Source organism: Schistocerca cancellata, chromosome 3, assembly GCF_023864275.1.
Source record: "Schistocerca cancellata isolate TAMUIC-IGC-003103 chromosome 3, iqSchCanc2.1, whole genome shotgun sequence".
In the NCBI taxonomy this organism is placed as follows: Eukaryota; Metazoa; Arthropoda; class Insecta; order Orthoptera; family Acrididae; genus Schistocerca; species Schistocerca cancellata.
In genome coordinates, this window is record NC_064628.1 from 669,841,638 (window position 1) to 669,859,376 (window position 17,739).

Genomic DNA, 17,739 nt, shown 5'->3' on the forward strand with positions numbered 1-17,739 from the left:
TCAGATAAGGAAACTGTTTAAAGAATGAGAAATAAAAATATCTCGGTGACCTGATTAAGTGACGTCTGCTGCTTAATTCTGCGGCGTCTCCGAACTTTCCGCGCCGGTGGCTGGCAGCGTAATTGTTTTTCGGCTCTTAGACAGCACTGCGGCCTGTCCCTTTCGTGCGGATTACTATTAACCCTGCAATTAGCCTCTGGCGGCAGACTGCGGACTGCGGCCCACCTCTCGAATCCACCGCTGCGAGTTATAAATAGCGCCTGCCGCGCCGCGCTGCGGAGGTCGAATGAGTTTTAAACTTTAACGAGCGACCGGCTTTTGCCACTACGAGAAGTCTGTAGCTGCACTGATGTTTTCTGCACTGCGGTATTCCGGCGGAAATCTGAATCTGCTTTCCTCAGTCCATTGGTGTATCTCAGAAGCCGCAGTTCCAAGGCGATCCCTTCGGTCCATCATTCAAACGTACACAGTAGGGTCTTTGTGTGCCTTCTCTGTACACGTGGACCCACGTTCTGTGAAACCAATTCATCACTGACAACGAGTCGCCGTAATACCGGAACAGTAAGTGTCTATGTGCCAAGTTTTGCTGGCATTTGCGTGTTCAGCGTCAGGGAATATTTATGGGCTGGCACTCTCCGAAGACAATTATCTTTGGTAATTAGTGTCTGTAATTCCTATACAAATAGGAATGATGTGCCAAGTTTGGCTGGCACTCAACTTGTTCAGAATTTATAACCAGACGATTTTCCTTCTGGATCGTAACATTTAGAGATTCCAGCTGTATACCTGTGCTTCCTAAAGCTGAAAACTTTATTACCGCCTCTTTCTTGCTGAAGTGATGGGAGCTCACTAATCGTACTTCCCTGTATTGTTCTAGTTCCAGCGGAAGTCACTTTCGTCTCTAATGTTCTCGTTTTCGACGGGATGTTCAACATTGATCTTCCTTCCTTACATTCGTGTCACCACAAGCCGTTAGAAACATCTATCATAGCTGCGTAATTTATCTTGGACAGAAGTTCTCTTTCGTCTTCACCTTTTGTAGTCCTGTCTTCCTCAGTTGCTTGTAATATTACGGTATATTGATAATTTTTACTTATGGACCGTCTGACAACAGAAACAATGACAAAAATACAGGAAACCTAATAGAAAACATACAGAACATACACGTACCACACACAGCATCACTGATTTCACTCGACATAGAAAATATGTATACCTCCATCCCCATCACAGAAACAATAGAAATCATAGAACAAAATCTCTCATCCCACAGCAACCCCACCACAGACGCAATAAAAGAAATCACAGATATGCTCAGACTGACAACTGAACAAAACTACTTTCAGTTTCAGAAAGAATATTATCTACAAAGTGATGGACTGCCCATGGGATCCCCAATATCAAGAACACTAGCAAACATTTTCATCAGTCATCTAGTAAATCAGATATTTGAAAAGATAACCACTAATGAAAGTTTCAAAATCATATGTTGCTACAGATACATGGATGACATTATTTGTCTGGTAGGTGAGCCAAGTGCAAAAATAGATGAACTCTATTCGGAAATAAACAAAGCTCATCAGAACATAAAATTCACACTTGCAAAACAAAAAGAAAATCAAATAAATTTTCTTGACTTTACAATAAAAAAAAAGAAAATGGCAAACATACATTTAACATCTTTATAAAACCAGCAGCCACAGACACAATAATACATTCCACATCCAACCACCCCCACAGCCAGAAACTTGCAGCATTAAGACACTTGTTATATAGATTAAACAGAATCCCACTCAACAAGAGAAACTATGAACAAGAAATGAGTACAATCATACAAACAGCTAGGAACAACGGGTATGACACACATGTGGTACACAGGCTCAATCAAAAAATAAAAACACAAATACAAAACAAACACAACATTTCCAGCATACAAGAGAACTCATCAGCTGAAAACTTACAGACACACTCAGCAAACACACACAATGACAACACCACACAGAAAAGAACCAGATGGTACACCATGACCTACACACATAAACTAACATACAGAGTTGCAAACATCCTAAAGAGACAATGCTTCAAAATAGCATATAAGATTGGGAAACCCTCCAATCACACCTAAGCCAGCCAGCTACCAAGAGGGAAAAATTCCAACAGTCAAGAATAAACTTGAATATCAAAGTTGTGATGCAGTATACATAAGCATGACATGCATGAATTTTGAAACCCGATATAAAGAACATATCAGATGTTGGAAGTATGAAATAAACCATTCCACATTTGCAGAACATTTAAAACACCATAACCATCATCCTATAAACATGGAACAAGAAATGAAAATAATGAGAATAAGCAACCATGACAAACATCTTATACAAACGCAAGCAAACTTCCACATCCAGAAAGCCATAGCAGGAAACAAACATGTGGTAAATGAACAAACACACATCAGCACAGGCTCCCTACTACACTTAATAAAGGAAATGATAAGATAAAACAAAAAAACTCTTCCCCCTTCACTATCTGGACACACACACACACACACACACACACACACACACACACACACACACACACAGCCCAAAGAAAATGTACCACACCAAAATACACACACACACGCACGCACACGCGCGAGCACACACACACACACACACACACACACACACATATTCATACACGAACAGTTCACAGATACTTCAATAATTACACTCGAAAGTTTGGCAATAACATCCGATCTTTGGCAAAAACATTTGACAGTCGGCAACAGAAACCAAAACATTACATTGAAACAAGCGTTCAGTTCATAGTTCTGTGGAATGTGGGAAAAAACCGAAAATTGGCATTCATAAGAAGAAGAACAACACCAAAAATGCAACAGGGGCGTAAGATGTAAGAAATTGTCCACGCAACCTGTAAGTACAGTTCAAAACATTACTAGTTAATAAGAAGTACCAACCACCAGAACTGTTCATAACCTATAGGTACAGTGAGAAAAATGTAAATTAAATAGCAAACATATGTACATATTACAGGCCACTGATGATGCCTTGCAGAAAATAAAGGCGAAGCGCATATGGCACTAAAATTGTGTTCTATTTAGTTGCTGTCAGACGGTCCATAAGTAAAAATTATCAATATACCGTTCTCTTTCGTTCTTGGCTCTTATTACGACATGGGTAAACGACGCCGTCTGAGTGTTCAGCTTCGTGCAGCGGAAATGTTTTTCTCTTTCTAAGATTACTGACCTACGTTGTTTCAAAGAACACCATGGTGGCCTTTCATTTTAAAACTATTTATTTATAAAACCCACTATTGGATGTTCGGCTGTGTGGCCGTTATCAAGAGGAGTAGTGCGAAAGCTGTAGTTTAAAGATACATTCTATGTATATATGTCATCAGCGCATCCATGTGGTGGGCATTTAATGTTCTTGTCCTCTTTTACATAAATCACATCAAAGAGTTTACACAGTGAACAAGTGTATTGTTTTCATGTGATTTGTGTAAAACATCACAACAACGTTAGATACCTAGCATATGGACGTGATGATCACATATATACATGTCAGATATACAGGGTGTTTCAAAAATGACCGGTATATTTGAAACGGCAATAAAAACTAAACGAGCAGCGATAGAAATACACCGTTTGTTGCAATATGCTTGGGACAACAGTACATTTGCAGGCGGACAAACTTTCGAAATTACAGTAGTTACAATTTTCAACAACAGATGGCGCTGCAAGTGATGTGAAAGATGTAGAAGACAACGCAGTCTGTGGGTGCGCTATTCTGTACGTCGTCTTTCTGCTGTAAGCGTGTGCTGTTCACAACGTGCAAGTGTGCTGTAGACAACATAGTTTATTCCTTAGAACAGAGGATTTTTCTGGTGTTGGAATTCCACCGCCTAGAACACAGTGTTGTTGCAACAAGACGAAGTTTTCAACGGAGGTTTAATGTAACCAAAGGACCGAAAAGCGATACAATAAAGGATCTGTTTGAAAAATTTCAACGGACTGGGAACGTGACGGATGAACGTGCTGGACAGGTAGGGCGACCGCGTATGGCAACCACAGAGGGCAACGCGCAGCTAGTGCAGCAGGTGATCCAACAGCGGCCTCGGGTTTCCGTTCGCCGTGTTGCAGCTGCGGTCCAAATGACGCCAACGTCCACGTATCGTCTCACGCGCCAGAGTTTACACCTCTAGCCATACAAAATTCAAACGCGGCAACCCCTCACCGCCGCTACCATTGCTGCACGAGAGACATTCGCTAACGATATAGTGAACAGGATTGATGACGGCGATATGCATGTGGGCAGCATTTGGTTCACTGACGAAGCTTATTTTTACCTGGACGGCTTCGTCAGTAAACAGAACTGGCGCATATGGGGAACCGAAAAGTCCCATGTTGCAGTCCCATCGTCCCTGCATCCTCAAAAAGTACTGGTCTGGGCCGCCATTTCTTCCAAAGGAATCATTGGCCCATTTTTCAGATCCGAAACGATTACTGCATCACGCTATCTGGACATTCTTCGTGAATTTGTGGCGGTACAAACTGCCTTAGACGACACTGCGAACACCTCGTGGTTTATGCAAGATGGTGCCCGGCCACATCGCAAGGCCGACGTCTTTAATTTCCTGAATGAATATTTCGATGATCGTGTGATTGCTTTGGGCTATCCGAAACATACAGGAGGCGGCGTGGATTGGCCTCCCTATTCGCCAGACATGAACCCCTGTGACTTCTTTCTGTGGGGATACTTGAAGGACCAGGTGTACCGCCAGAATCCAGAAACAATTGAACAGATGAAGCAGTACATGTCATCTGCATGTGAAGCCATTCCGCCAGACACGTTGTCAAAGGTTTCGGGTAATTTCATTCAGAGACTACGCCATATTATTGCTACGCATGGTGGCTATGTGGAAAATATCGTACTATAGAGTTTCCCAGACCGCAGCGCCATCTGTTGTTGAAAATTGTAACTACTGTAATTTCGAAAGTTTGTCTGCCTGAAAATGTACTGTTGTCCCAAGCATATTGCAACAAACGGTGTATTTCTATCGCTGCTCGTTTAGTTTTTATTGCCGTTTCAAATATACCGGTCATTTTTGAAACACCCTGTATTTTTAATGTTACAATATGTGCCGAAGCACCATTTCCGCAGCCCTCTACTTGTTAATGGTCACACAGCTGAAATTACGTTAGTTGATTTTATGAGGAAATAGTTTTGCATCAAAGATGACCATGCTGTCCTTTCAGAAGTTATACAAAAATGTAAAACCCAGCCACAAAAATTAATCTTTGACCCATGTCCTCTGAGTATTAGTTTTATAGTTCCTTATTGGCAGAAAAACCTGTGACTTAACCACTTCTAGTAAAACCTTAATCTATACTAATGGCTCTGTCGGTTATAAGACGTTACTCAGCAATAACGCCCTGAGAAGTGAAACAACCAAACGACATTTGCTTCAGGAATACTCTGCTCTCTGGGGGCGGGGAATTGGGGATGGTACCTCGGTAGCAGTGTTGGAATAACAGGCGATTACCTCATTGATCTCACTGGTATCAACATACGTTCTCAGAATCGGAACTACTAGTTTTGCTTCATGTTTCTTTTGAGTTACCCTCGTGATGGCTCCTTTGATCCCGTTACTGCTCACCATTCAATGAAAAATCCATAACAGGACGGATATCGAACCCGAGTCTTCCATACGGGAATGAGACACTATGACCGTTAAACTTTGTAGACGGAATATGGAGATACTACGTAATATTCTTTTGAAGGTACTTCATAAGGCAAAAGTATCTTAAATTCTTCTAAACTTTGTTCAGCAATCGGGTGGTGGTGGTGGTGGTTAGTGTTTAACGTCGCGTCGACAACGAGGTCATTAGAGACGGACCGCAAGCTCGGGTTAGGGAAGGATTGGGAAGGAAATCGGCCGTGCCCTTTCAAAGGAACCATACCGGCATTTGCCTGAAACGATTTAGGGAAATCACGGAAAACCTAAATCAGGATGGCAGGAGACGGGATTGAACCGTCGTCCTCCCGAATGCGAGTCCAGTGTGCTAACCACTGCGCCACCTCGCTCGGTCAGCAATCGGGAAGCAGTGTCTCATTATATCAGGTCGTGTGGTGGGATGGATTAGCCGTATTTGAACCTCCATAATAACTGTAAGTATCAGACTTTGCTACAGCCTTGAAACCCGCTTATACAACAAACAAGTAGTTGGTTTCTCTAAGAGGTTTCTCCTTACAGCAGCGCACCTTACGCAGCTGCTTGGTGAATACCGTTCTAGCACAGCCCTTTACTTGGCATACACAGAAATATTGAGAAGAAAAAGTAGTTTTAGTTACTTAAATTGCACGTACATTGTCATGTGAAAAATATTACATAAATAGTTAGAAAGTTTCATTTGTTACCTGTAAATATCACTGCACACAGAAGGCGTATGGGTGATACAGTAAAAGTAATACAATGTTGTTCCTGTGTCGGACAAAATGGTTACATTTAGCACTATTGAATCTGAATTGTTAAAAAAATTTAATTTTGCTATAAAGCGCAGAAAAATTCCAGAATTTCCGCATTTTGCTGTCGGCTGTCCCTGAGGCTAAAGTCAAAATCTCCCCTTCTCTCCAATACTCTGGCCAGTGACCAAAACTGTCATACTGTACTGTATATCATTCATTGGCTTTGAAACTCCTGTTTTCCTCTTCTTCTGGTCTCGTTGTCCAACCAGTACTCAAAGCCAGGTTTCCTCTTTCCAGAAAAGATAATTCCATTTGCATCGTGCCTGGTTTACAAGCAGTTTTCATTGCACAATAAAAACAGCATCACACAATGGAAACAAATCTCTACGCCGCTAACTGATGCTCACATAACCTTGCACGAGGTCTGCCAAAGATGGACCCTCTTTCGGAACGTTTCATCAAAGGCAAAAGAATATCACTGTATGTGACAGCTTAAACGTTGCTTGCAAGCACCATTACCCATCCAAGGAAAAAATTTGAAGCATTTGGCAGAAAACTGTGCAATTAGGACAAATAAAGGGTTGAGATAACTTAAGGAACTGTTGCATACGGAAGAATGTGCATGATTAATTAAATCTTTTAATTGGTAGTATAGAGTTATCTCAGTCCAGAAAGGTAATTGTAGTAGATACCTTTACTGTCTCAGGTCACCCACATAAGTACTGACAATTTAAAACATAGAGAAGTTACCAGATAGAGAAATGGACAGCTTATCGCCTTAACTCATTAACTGTGTGGTATATGAAAACTACAAGATCTGGAAATTTGCAGAGCAAAATAAAAACATTAAAACATCCATCAAATGGAATTACGGTAATCTATCTAGCTACTGTAGACTACTTATCGACACATCCAGAAAACCTAAAAGACGCTCTTGCAGGGAGAAAGAGAGACAAGAGTGAGAATGAAAGAAGAAGAGTTAAAATTTTTTGGATAGGAACTAAAAACAAAGTACAATTGAAGTGTGTTTCAGTTAGCTAAGAATATTTTAATAAAAAAAGTGTCCCTAGAAACATAAAAATGAAACAGAACGCTGCTGTGGCTAGACAACAACTTTACACGCATGTGAGTACAGAAAAATTGATTATAAACTTGAGACGATAAATACTTCAGTATGAAATTTTTCAGACAAACAAATGGCTCTCATACGTAGATAAATGACAATAAAGTATATCAAATGTAGCGAAGGATGATCTATTTTTGTCATCATTTCAGAATAATGGATTACTGATTAAATACATGAGTATCCCAGTATTTCCGGAAAGGAATAAAAACAGCTGTAAAAAAGATCTGGGAATGACAGTGATGAGGAACCTTTCCTTTTATGATGAAACATGAAGTTTAGAAGCATACTTATTCGTAAGAATAGAAATACGGAGCGGCTAGACACAGAAGGAAAAAAAAGGGGGGGCATAAAAAATATTGATAAACAAGGAATATCAAAGAAAGAAAATAAATTGAAGCTGAAACTTTACATTGTTATTATTACTATTATTACCATTATTGTTATTATTAACACTCACTATCTGGTTTGAAAGTTGATCCCCGACACGGGAGAAGGAGGGGGTGGGGGGAGTTGTGGTGGAACGAAGTGCATCCGGCCACTGTGTACCACTGAACCTGCCAAAAACGAAGTTAAACTCTGTGTAATGACTTTGTCTGGTCACTCTCTCCGTGAACCAAATCAGTTTCTTTTTAGGTGACAAAACTACTCCTTTCCAAGTAGTTGGGATTCTTACAACGTATAGTATTAAGATAGTACTGCTCTGTTTGAATACTCGATACTGCACAAAAAAAAATGCTGATTGCGAAGAGAGTTTCAGAGCACCGTTCTTTTAACTCTCTACATACGTAGAGCAGTACATTCACTGGAACAAGTTTGGTGCATCATCTAGAATGGGAAAAAAGAAGAAAAGGAAAAAAATATCACGTCTCAGCTACTCGTGTGACCACTGAAGCTACGCACCCGATCCACTCTCGAGGAGTTCAGAACCGATAATTAATTGCTGGATTACTGTTGTAACTAACTCGGTTCAAAAATGGTTCAAATGGCTCTGAGCGCTATGGGACTTAACATCTAAGGTCATCAGTCCCCTAGAACTTAGAACTATTTAAACCTAACTAACCTAAGGACACCACACACATCCATGCCCGAGGCAGGATTCGAACCTGCGACCGTAGCGGTCGCGCGGTTCCAGACTGTAGCGCCTATAACTGCTCGGTCACTCCGGCTGGCAACTGACTTGGTGATTGATGTGTAGGAAAATAGTGTTATCATTTACAAACAGATAAGCTGAGTATCACAGTGGTAGGGCTAGTTTGGATCAGTGAATTTATCCTTATATCTTTCTCTGTAGACTAGTAGAAATATAAATTTTACTACCTATTTCTCAGTTTATAACAGTTTGGATGATAGTGTAGTGTCTAAAAGGAAGAGGGAGTAGGAGACGCTGCGGAAACGAAATTAGTCACAGTACGTATAGACACATGCCTGTCTTTGCTCATCACCTCCAACTGACGTGTACGTGGGGAACTGCAGAACGCTAACTCGCTTAAGTTGTGTGTTCGTTTGTCGTGTTTATTTGCTAATTATGTTGTCTGTTTGCGTCGTATAACTAAACAAAGACAAAAGCAGGGGTTTGATATAGATAGAACACAGAGGTAATTCTCACATTATCTCCAGAAGTCTATGAATACAAGTTTGGAAACAAAGCGATCATCAGCCGTCACTGATATTTTCTCCTTACAGTATACCTTGCTATAAGCTGAAAATTAATAATAAAATTGATTTGTGTCGGTCTCTCTCTCCCTCGGCTCTGTATTTCTGCCCCTCTTCTGCTTCATTTTTTTCTTCAACTGGTGACAGTCATTTATTTTGAACAGATAGCAGTTACAGGTCATCTGCAGAGAATTCATTGATATAGGGGCAATTGAAAGTACATAAGGTGTGTCGTTATGGAAATTTAATGCCTTACTTTCCATTTTAAGTAACTGAGGACTATCATTTGGTATACATCGCATCGTAGGGCATTTCTGTGGTGCAGTTGTTTGTGAAGTAGGGAATGAGTTCGTAGACGGAAACCACTCTACAACGATAGCTGTAAATTATTTTAATGGAAAATTCGAGGAAATAGTTACATTGATTCCCCTCTCTTATTTCGGAAGTTTCGGACAGCCGCAATAGCAAAAGCAGGTAAAAATACGGCGTTTATTTTTGTCTATTTTCAGAAGAGAGGTCTGCATTATATAGCACCTAAATTTGCTCGTTACGCCATAAATCCCACGAAGAGCTATTTAAAAGGCATAAAAAGGCTATACTGAGCTTCTCTCTGGACTTTCCATGCGAAAATAATATTGTTGGCATGCAAATTTTCCGCCTCAGCATGGATGAAACGCAGATAAGACCGTGGGTCGGGGCCGGCAGTGGTGATTTACTAAGAGGCGGCCCGGCCAGCGCTGCGGCGGCCGGAGAAGGTCAGCGAGTCGGTTCCTGCCGGAAGCTCGCCTATTTCTCAGCCGTAATGACAGCAGCGACCGGTGCCCGGGATCGCGTGCCGCAGCCGGCTGCCGCTATGCGCAGGCCGGCCCTTCTGTCGCTCCGGGCTGATGAGCCGATAGCTGCCGGTGCTCTGGAAAACAACTCTATACCTTTTTGTCAGAAACGAGGCACTGTACGCAAGACGTTAAAACAGTTCCTGGCCTTACAAATAAAACACAAAGGTTTAAATGTCGTCAGCCTGAACGATGGTTTGAGAACAACCGGGCTTTACCGTGTGTGATAAGGCAATGCCCACGCCTTTTCACGACCTTTAAACTGACTCAGTCAGCCAGTTATAACGAGACATAGGCCTTTTACCTACACATTTATCTATACCCTGCGGAGCACTGTGATTAATATGGAAGATTTTAAATGCGAAGCACTGTGATTCATATCGAAGACCTTAAATGCGAACATTTTTGGTTAGGCTTTACCGTGACTGTTATTGACATTAAATGAAACAACAAGTTTACTGTTACCAGTCACCGATTTATTTATTTCCACGAGGCGTTTCAAAGGTTCAAACCTCCATCGTCTGGTGTATTACATTAGTTTAAAAAAATGGTTCAAATGGCTCTGAGCACTATGGGACTTAACATCTGAGGTCATCAGTCCCCTAGAACTTAGAACTACTTAAACTTAACTAACCTAAGTGTTGTGGGTTGGCAGGAGAGCCAACGCCAGTATGAGAGGAAGCCGAAAGGCACGCGTTGTAGCTCACGCAGGCTGGCATGAGGTCTGGAACAGGACAAGGAAATGAGACTGTAGAAAAAACTGACGTAGCTGGTGGAAAACTTAACTTTAATCCATTAATGATGAACGTCGCTCTTGACGGTACATGTTTTACAGCATCAATAGTAAATGGTAATGGCGCCTTGCTAGGTCGTAGCAAATGACGTAGCTGAAGGCTATGCTAAGTATCGTCTCGGCAAATGAGAGCGTATTTTGTCAGTGAACCATCGCTAGCAAAGTCGGCTGTACCACTGGGGCGAGTGCTAGGAAGTCTCTCTTGACCTGCCGTGTGGCGGCGCTCGGTCTGCAATCACTGATAGTGGCGACACGCGGGTCCGACGTATACTAACGGACCGCGGCCGATTTAAAGGATACCACCTAGGAAGTGTGGCGACCGTAGCGGTCGCGCGGTTCCAAACTGAAGCGTCTAGAACCGCTTGGCCACACCGGCCGGCTACATTAGTTAGTATGACATTTGTGTGTGTGTGTTGTGTTACGATTTTTTGGAGGAACTTGTGCCACTGTCTAGTGGAGAAACAATACACTAGTGTCTTGGTGAAAGCCGAAGTAGGATTATGTCTATCCTGCGTGACAACCGCTACTATCCCTGTCACCCACAACGAGTGCAAGGGGTATCAGCAGTGCCGGTCTAGAGGGAAACCCAAACACGGGGTGAACATTAATAAAACCGAAAAACTGTACGGACTGATTTCTGACTGCAGAGGAGGGAAACACAGTCCTGCGAACAAGGGGGCCGGCAGTACACCGTTGCCACTGTAGATGGCGATGACGAATGTCACTTTTCCTGACCACGTGCCCTATGTTTCTTGTGTGTTAGAGCCTGTGAGATTTACATAGCGTACTTTAAGCAGCAGAATGGTCTGGTATTCATGTCGGAAACAGGCCGAGATGGTGTTCGAGTACGGCCTAGTGGATGCAAACGGTCGAGGCTCAGTACCGCTGTACCAAAACAAGTACCCTCACAGACACCAAACTCATCATTCAACATTCCAAGCCCTTTTCGGGCGTTTGTGTGATCATGGGTCCTTTCAGATAGACGAATGAAAAGGGAGGCGGCGGACACCGCGTACTCCAGATTTGGAGGATCGGGTTTAGAGGATATTGAGACGAGCCAGAGTACAAGTTACAGGCAAGTGGCCTGCCAACGTGGTTTAAGCCCAAGCACGATTATGTGTAACGTTCATGACAGCAGCTAGTAACCCTATCACCTGCAATCCCTTGCAGGCCACCTGTAACATCTGCTGAGATGTAGATGCGCTGCAGCTCAGTACTGTGTACCGGGATGATCTGTTGTTGTTCACGCACACCGTCCATTGTTGGACACGTGTACAGCGAACCTTTTTTCCACTTCCAGTCTGTGCCTGCAGTCTGTGGGTTTTATTACTTTTCACCCAGTATATGATAAACTGGTACACTATGGAAGTTTTACCAATATTGAACTAGATCTGGAAAAAAAGCACGCTAGCGTATTTCACACAAATAACGTAGTAAAACACTCTTCACTTCACCAAAACACAGTGTGATTGTGGTTTGTTGTGTGTCCCAGCCCAGTCAGTGTTCATTTTTTTGACCAGAGAGTTTGGCGCCAAATGTGAACTTTGTTTGCATTTCATCTTTGTGTGTATGTGTGTTTTCTGTGCGATTCTTAGCTGTGTGTATTGCCTTTTGTATGAAATTCCATTTGTGTGTAAATGATGCGTCTTCGCAGATTTCAGTGTATGTATCTTTCATGTGTGTGTGTGTGTGTGTGTGTGTGTGTGTGTGTGTGTGTGTGTGTGGGTGGGTGGGTGGGTGGGTGGGTGGGTCGGTGGGTGGTTGGGTGGGTGGTTGGGTGGGTGGGTGTGTGTACACTTTATCTGTTTGTGCTGTGTTTAATTGTAAAGTTCCTTTAATGTGTTAAATAGTGTGCCCTTATAGAGTGTGGAGTATTAGTTTAAGACCTGTTTTCCTTCTGCTATTGCCTTCTGTATATGGAAGTTTTCCTCAATGGGCATTTTGCTGTATAGGCTGTGGCTGGGTTTTAATATTCTTAAGTCTGTTGTGGATGGGTGGTGATTGTGGGCTGCAAGGTGGTCAGCAAATGTGCTATGGGAGCTGTGGATTTTTAAAGCTCTGAGATGTTCTGAATATCTGGTTTTGAAATTTCTGCATGTTTGTCCTATGTACACTTTACGGTGCAATAAATGAAATGATCGTAAGGCGTTATTGGCCTGTAGTCCCTGTCTGAGGCTCTTCGGCTAACTACTGTACGCCATTTAGGTGACTTGCGCGCCGATGACGATGAGTTGAAATAGTTAGGACAACACAAACACCTAATCCTCGAGAGAATGAAATCTGCGGCACGGCTGGGAATCGCACCAGCGAACTTGTGAACTAGAGGCAGCTTCACTAGCAAGTTCTTTTTCTTTAATTTATTTTTACCACTAGTTCACGAACTGCAGTCCATAGTACCATATAGTATAGCTTAAAACACGTCATTTTGCCTCTTATGGTTCTAGAAGTTTTTATTCTCCTACTTCAATTTCGGTATTACACATCGTCTGAAATCCACAAATATACAATTCAACGTATCGGGAAATTATAATGGAAGACAAAAACAGTATGAATAGACTCTGGAATCCGTTTACAAGCATGCACATACAAATATTAGATACCATGTGGCTGCAGTCCCAGATTCGTGGAATAGACAGATTTAGTTTCTGTCAGTGATCGTCACGCTAGCGGGCTTTTTTTCTAGATCTAGTTGAATATTGGTAAAACTTCCATACTGTAACAGTTTATCATATACTGGGTGAAAAGCAATAAAACCCACAGACTGCAGGGACAGATTCGTGACTGGAAGTGGAAAAAAAGGTTCGATGTACATGTGTCCAACAATGGACAGTGTGCGTGAACAACAACAGATCATCCCGGTACACAGTACCGAGCTGCAGCGCATCTACATCTCAACAGATGTTACAGGTGGCCTTCAAGGGATTGCTGGTGATAGGGTTACTAGCTGCTGTCATGAACGTTACACATAATCGTGCTTGGGCTTAAACCACGTTGGCAGGCCACTTGCCTGTAACTTGTACTCTGGCTCGTCTCAATATCCTCTAAACCCGATCCTCCAAATCTGGAGTACGCGGTGTCCGCCGCCTCCCTTTTCATTCGTCTGTCTGAAAGGACCCATGATCACACAAACACCCGTAAAGGGCTTGAAATGTTGAATGATGAGTTTGGTGTCTGTGAGGGTACTTGTTTTGGTACAGCGGTACTGAGCCTCGACCGTTTGCATCCACTTGGCCGTACTCGAACACCATCTCGGCCTGTTTCCGACATGAATACCAGACCATTCTGCTGCTTAAAGTACGCTATGTAAATCTCACAGGCTGTAACACACAAGAAACATAGGGCACGTGGTCAGGAAAAGTGCCATTCGTCATCGCCATCTACAGGGGCAAAGGTGTACTGCCGGCCGCCTTGTTCGCAGGACTTTGTTTCCCTCCTCTGCAGTCCGAAATCACTCCCTACAGTTTGTCGGTTTTATTAATGTTCACCCTGTGTTTGGGTTTCCCTCGAGACTGGCACTTCTGATAATTCTTGCACTCGTTGCGGGTGATACGGATAGTAGCGGTTGTCACACAGGATAGACATAATCCTACTATGGCTTCCACCATGTTGGCAAGGGTTCGTCACAACATGCTGAACAACCCCGTCTTCCAGATCTGCTGTGAGCACAGTCCGCCGCCTCCTGCACTTTCATCTGGCTGAGAGGACGCATGATCACACAAACGCTCAAAGAGGATTTGAAATGTTGTGTGATGTGGTTCGTGTCTGTGACGATACTTGTTTTCGTATAGCCGTCCGGTTGGCCGTACACAAACACCTTCTCGGCTTGTTTCCGTCATGAATACAGCATCATTCTGCTGCTTTCAGTACGCTGCGTCAATCAAAGCCTGCAACACACAAGGGACACACGTTACGTGATCAGAGGAACCGTCATTCGTCAGCGCCACGTACCATTGCAACGGTGTTACCGGACACACACTGTCATACGACCTTTTTTCCTCTATTTCCAGCCAGGAATTTGTCCCTGTAGTTCGTCCGTTTTATTCATTTTCGCCCTGTAGAAGCGTGTAATGCTAGAAACGCTTGACATTGTAACTAACAGTGTACGGTAAGCCTGTATCATATCAGTTGTTACTTTGTGGATTTGTCACACCTATTTGGGACATCCCACCTAACTTTTGTGTCGGAGGGCAAAAAGTCTGTCAAGAAGAAATTCTTGTCCAATTGCTATAACGGAATAGAAATTCGCCGTGGTACGATTTTGTTTCACTGTCGTCATTGGAGTACTGGTTCAGATCCTTCAGAAAGTAACTTCTGCTTCCAATGAATGTCCAAAAATTCATGTTTGGAATCACGTTTCCAAATTTCAGATTTTTATGATGTCAGAACTTTGGAATAAATCCGATTTTTTGAGATGACCATGACTTTAGTCTTTTTGGTCTTGCTATCAAGAGCAGCATTTAAATTCAGGATGATAGGATATCAATGATAGGATTCGATGATGTCATTGTTAACATCAGTGAAGGTGAAGAAGAAATGGAGGACGTGTTGAATGGCATGTGAACAGTAGAATGAGCACAGAATATAGACGCTAAGCAAAGACAAGAAAGACGAAAGTAACAAGGTATGGTGTTCAAAATGGTTCAAATAGCTCTGAGCACTTAGCATCGGAAGTCATCTGTCCCCTAGAACTTATAACTACTTAAACCTAACTAACCTACGCACATCACACACATCCATGGCCGAGGCAGGATTCGAACCTGCGACCGTAGCGGTCGCGCGGTTCCAGACTGAAGCGGCTAGAACCGCTCGGCCACTCCGGCCGGCAGGAATAGTGTAAATGACATCTGCGATAAACTTACCATCAAAATTGGGGACCACGAAGCAGACGAAATCGAACAATTCTGCAACACCAAACTCTAGTACATAGAGTTTTAAAACTCTAGTACATAGAGTTTTAAAACTCTAGTACATAGTGCGCGCACTATCTCTGACGCAGAGAGTCTACCCCAGGAATTGGAACATCTGAGAAATGTATTTCGAAAAAATGGGTACTCAGAGTGGCAGATTCAACGTGCTCTCCGCCCAACCACTACAGCACAACCTGTGGAGATGGATGAAATCACGAGGGAGGAGGTAGGCACTGCGTTTATTCCATATTCAGGCGCTCTCTCGGGGAAAATCGCCCACCTTTTGAAGAAACACCGGGTCGGAACTGTGTTTTGTCCTCCGAATAAAACTCGTGCACTGGTGGGGAGCGCCAAAGATGACCTCGGTTTGAGGAAGGCCGGCGTGTACCAGATTCCGTGTCAATGTGGCAAGTCGTATATTGGTCAGACGATGCGTACCGTCGAGGATCGATGCCGTGAACACCAGAGGCACACTCAACTGATGTATCCGAACAAGTCGGCGGTCGCTGAACATTGTTTGCGGAAAATCACGCTATGGAGTATGAACGCAAGAGGATTCTGGCACAGACGTCGAGATACTGGGACAGCGTTGTTAGAGAGGCCATCGAAATTCGCACCAATGACGACCTCATAAACCATGACTGTGGCTATAATCTTAGCAAGGCTTGGGAACCAGCGATTGGGTTAATCAAGAGAAAATCGAGCAAACGTATAGTTGTGACGACCACGGCGGACAGAGCCATCACACCGACGTCATATCAGACGCCGTCGCAATCTGTTCCACCGCGCGACCGTGGCGCGGGGCGCGGACAGTGGAAGGAGCGCGGCGCGGGCGAAGGGTATTTAAATCGGCCGCCGCCGCCACCGAACCCAGTTCCCTCTGAGCAACCATAGCGTACGGATCTCCGTGCCGGCACGTTCACGGGAGCTCAGTCCGTCAGTTCACCTGATGTTGGCGACATGTATGATCGCCGAAATATTGTGCGCGTTGGACACTGTAGACCGGCGGTACACCCGTGGATATTTTGATAGTCATAAGACTGATGATCCGAAAAAAAGGATCACAGTTTCGTCACGTGATCATTTTCAAGAAATGTGGGCTGTTGTAATCCACTCAATAATACATTCATGCTCATAAATTAAGGATAATTGCGGAATGTGGTGCCACACAACGTGATACTACACAAAACTGGCGCTAATACCATAGGCACCTAAGGAACACACACGACACGGATCCGTAAGTCCACGGTATTGGTGATAAGTTGAGAAAACCGTCCCTAAACACTTGTGCTACAAAAGGCCACTGTTTCCTGCGCATGTACCCCGACATCAATATGGGATATGATCACCATGCACACGTACACAGGCCGCACAACGGGTTGGCATACCCTGGATTAGGTGGTCGAGCAGCTGCTGGGGTATAGCCTCTCATTCTTGCACCAGTGCCTGCCGGAGCTCCTGAAGTGCCGTACGGGTTTGAATACGGGCAGCGATACGTCGACCGAGAGCATCCCAGACGTGTTCGATGGGGTTTAGGTCTGGAGAACAGGCAGGCCACTCCATTCACCTGATATCTTGTGTTTCGAGGTACTCCTCCACGATAGCAGCTCGGTGGGGCCGTGCGTTATCATAAATCAGGAGGAAGGTGGGACACACTGCACCCCTGAAAAGGCAGACATACTGGTGCAAAATGACGTCACGATTCACCTCACCTGTTATAGTTCCTCTGTCAAATACATGCAGGGGTGTACGTGCACCAGTCATAATCCCACCCCACACCATCAAACCACGACCTCCATACACGCCCCTTTCACGGAAATTAAGGGGTTGGTATCTGGTTACTGGTTCACGCCAGATGAAAACCCGGCAAGAATCACTGTTCAGACTATACCTGAACTCGTCCGTGAACATAACCTGTTCCAATAACCATGTACTGTGCTCTTGACACCAGGCTTTA

At 43.6% G+C, this 17,739-nt stretch overlaps 1 protein-coding gene and 1 non-coding gene across 2 annotated transcripts in view; one reads left to right on the plus strand and one right to left on the minus strand.

Annotated features, from left to right (window-relative positions):
* The window catches only part of LOC126175638 (potassium voltage-gated channel subfamily KQT member 4), a 992,116-nt gene that overhangs the window by 295,898 nt on the left and 678,479 nt on the right, over positions 1 to 17,739 (plus strand). The window lies entirely within an intron of this gene.
* Trnaa-cgc (transfer RNA alanine (anticodon CGC)) lies at positions 6,017 to 6,089 on the minus strand. The gene has a single exon. It is a non-coding gene; the product is annotated as a tRNA-Ala (tRNA).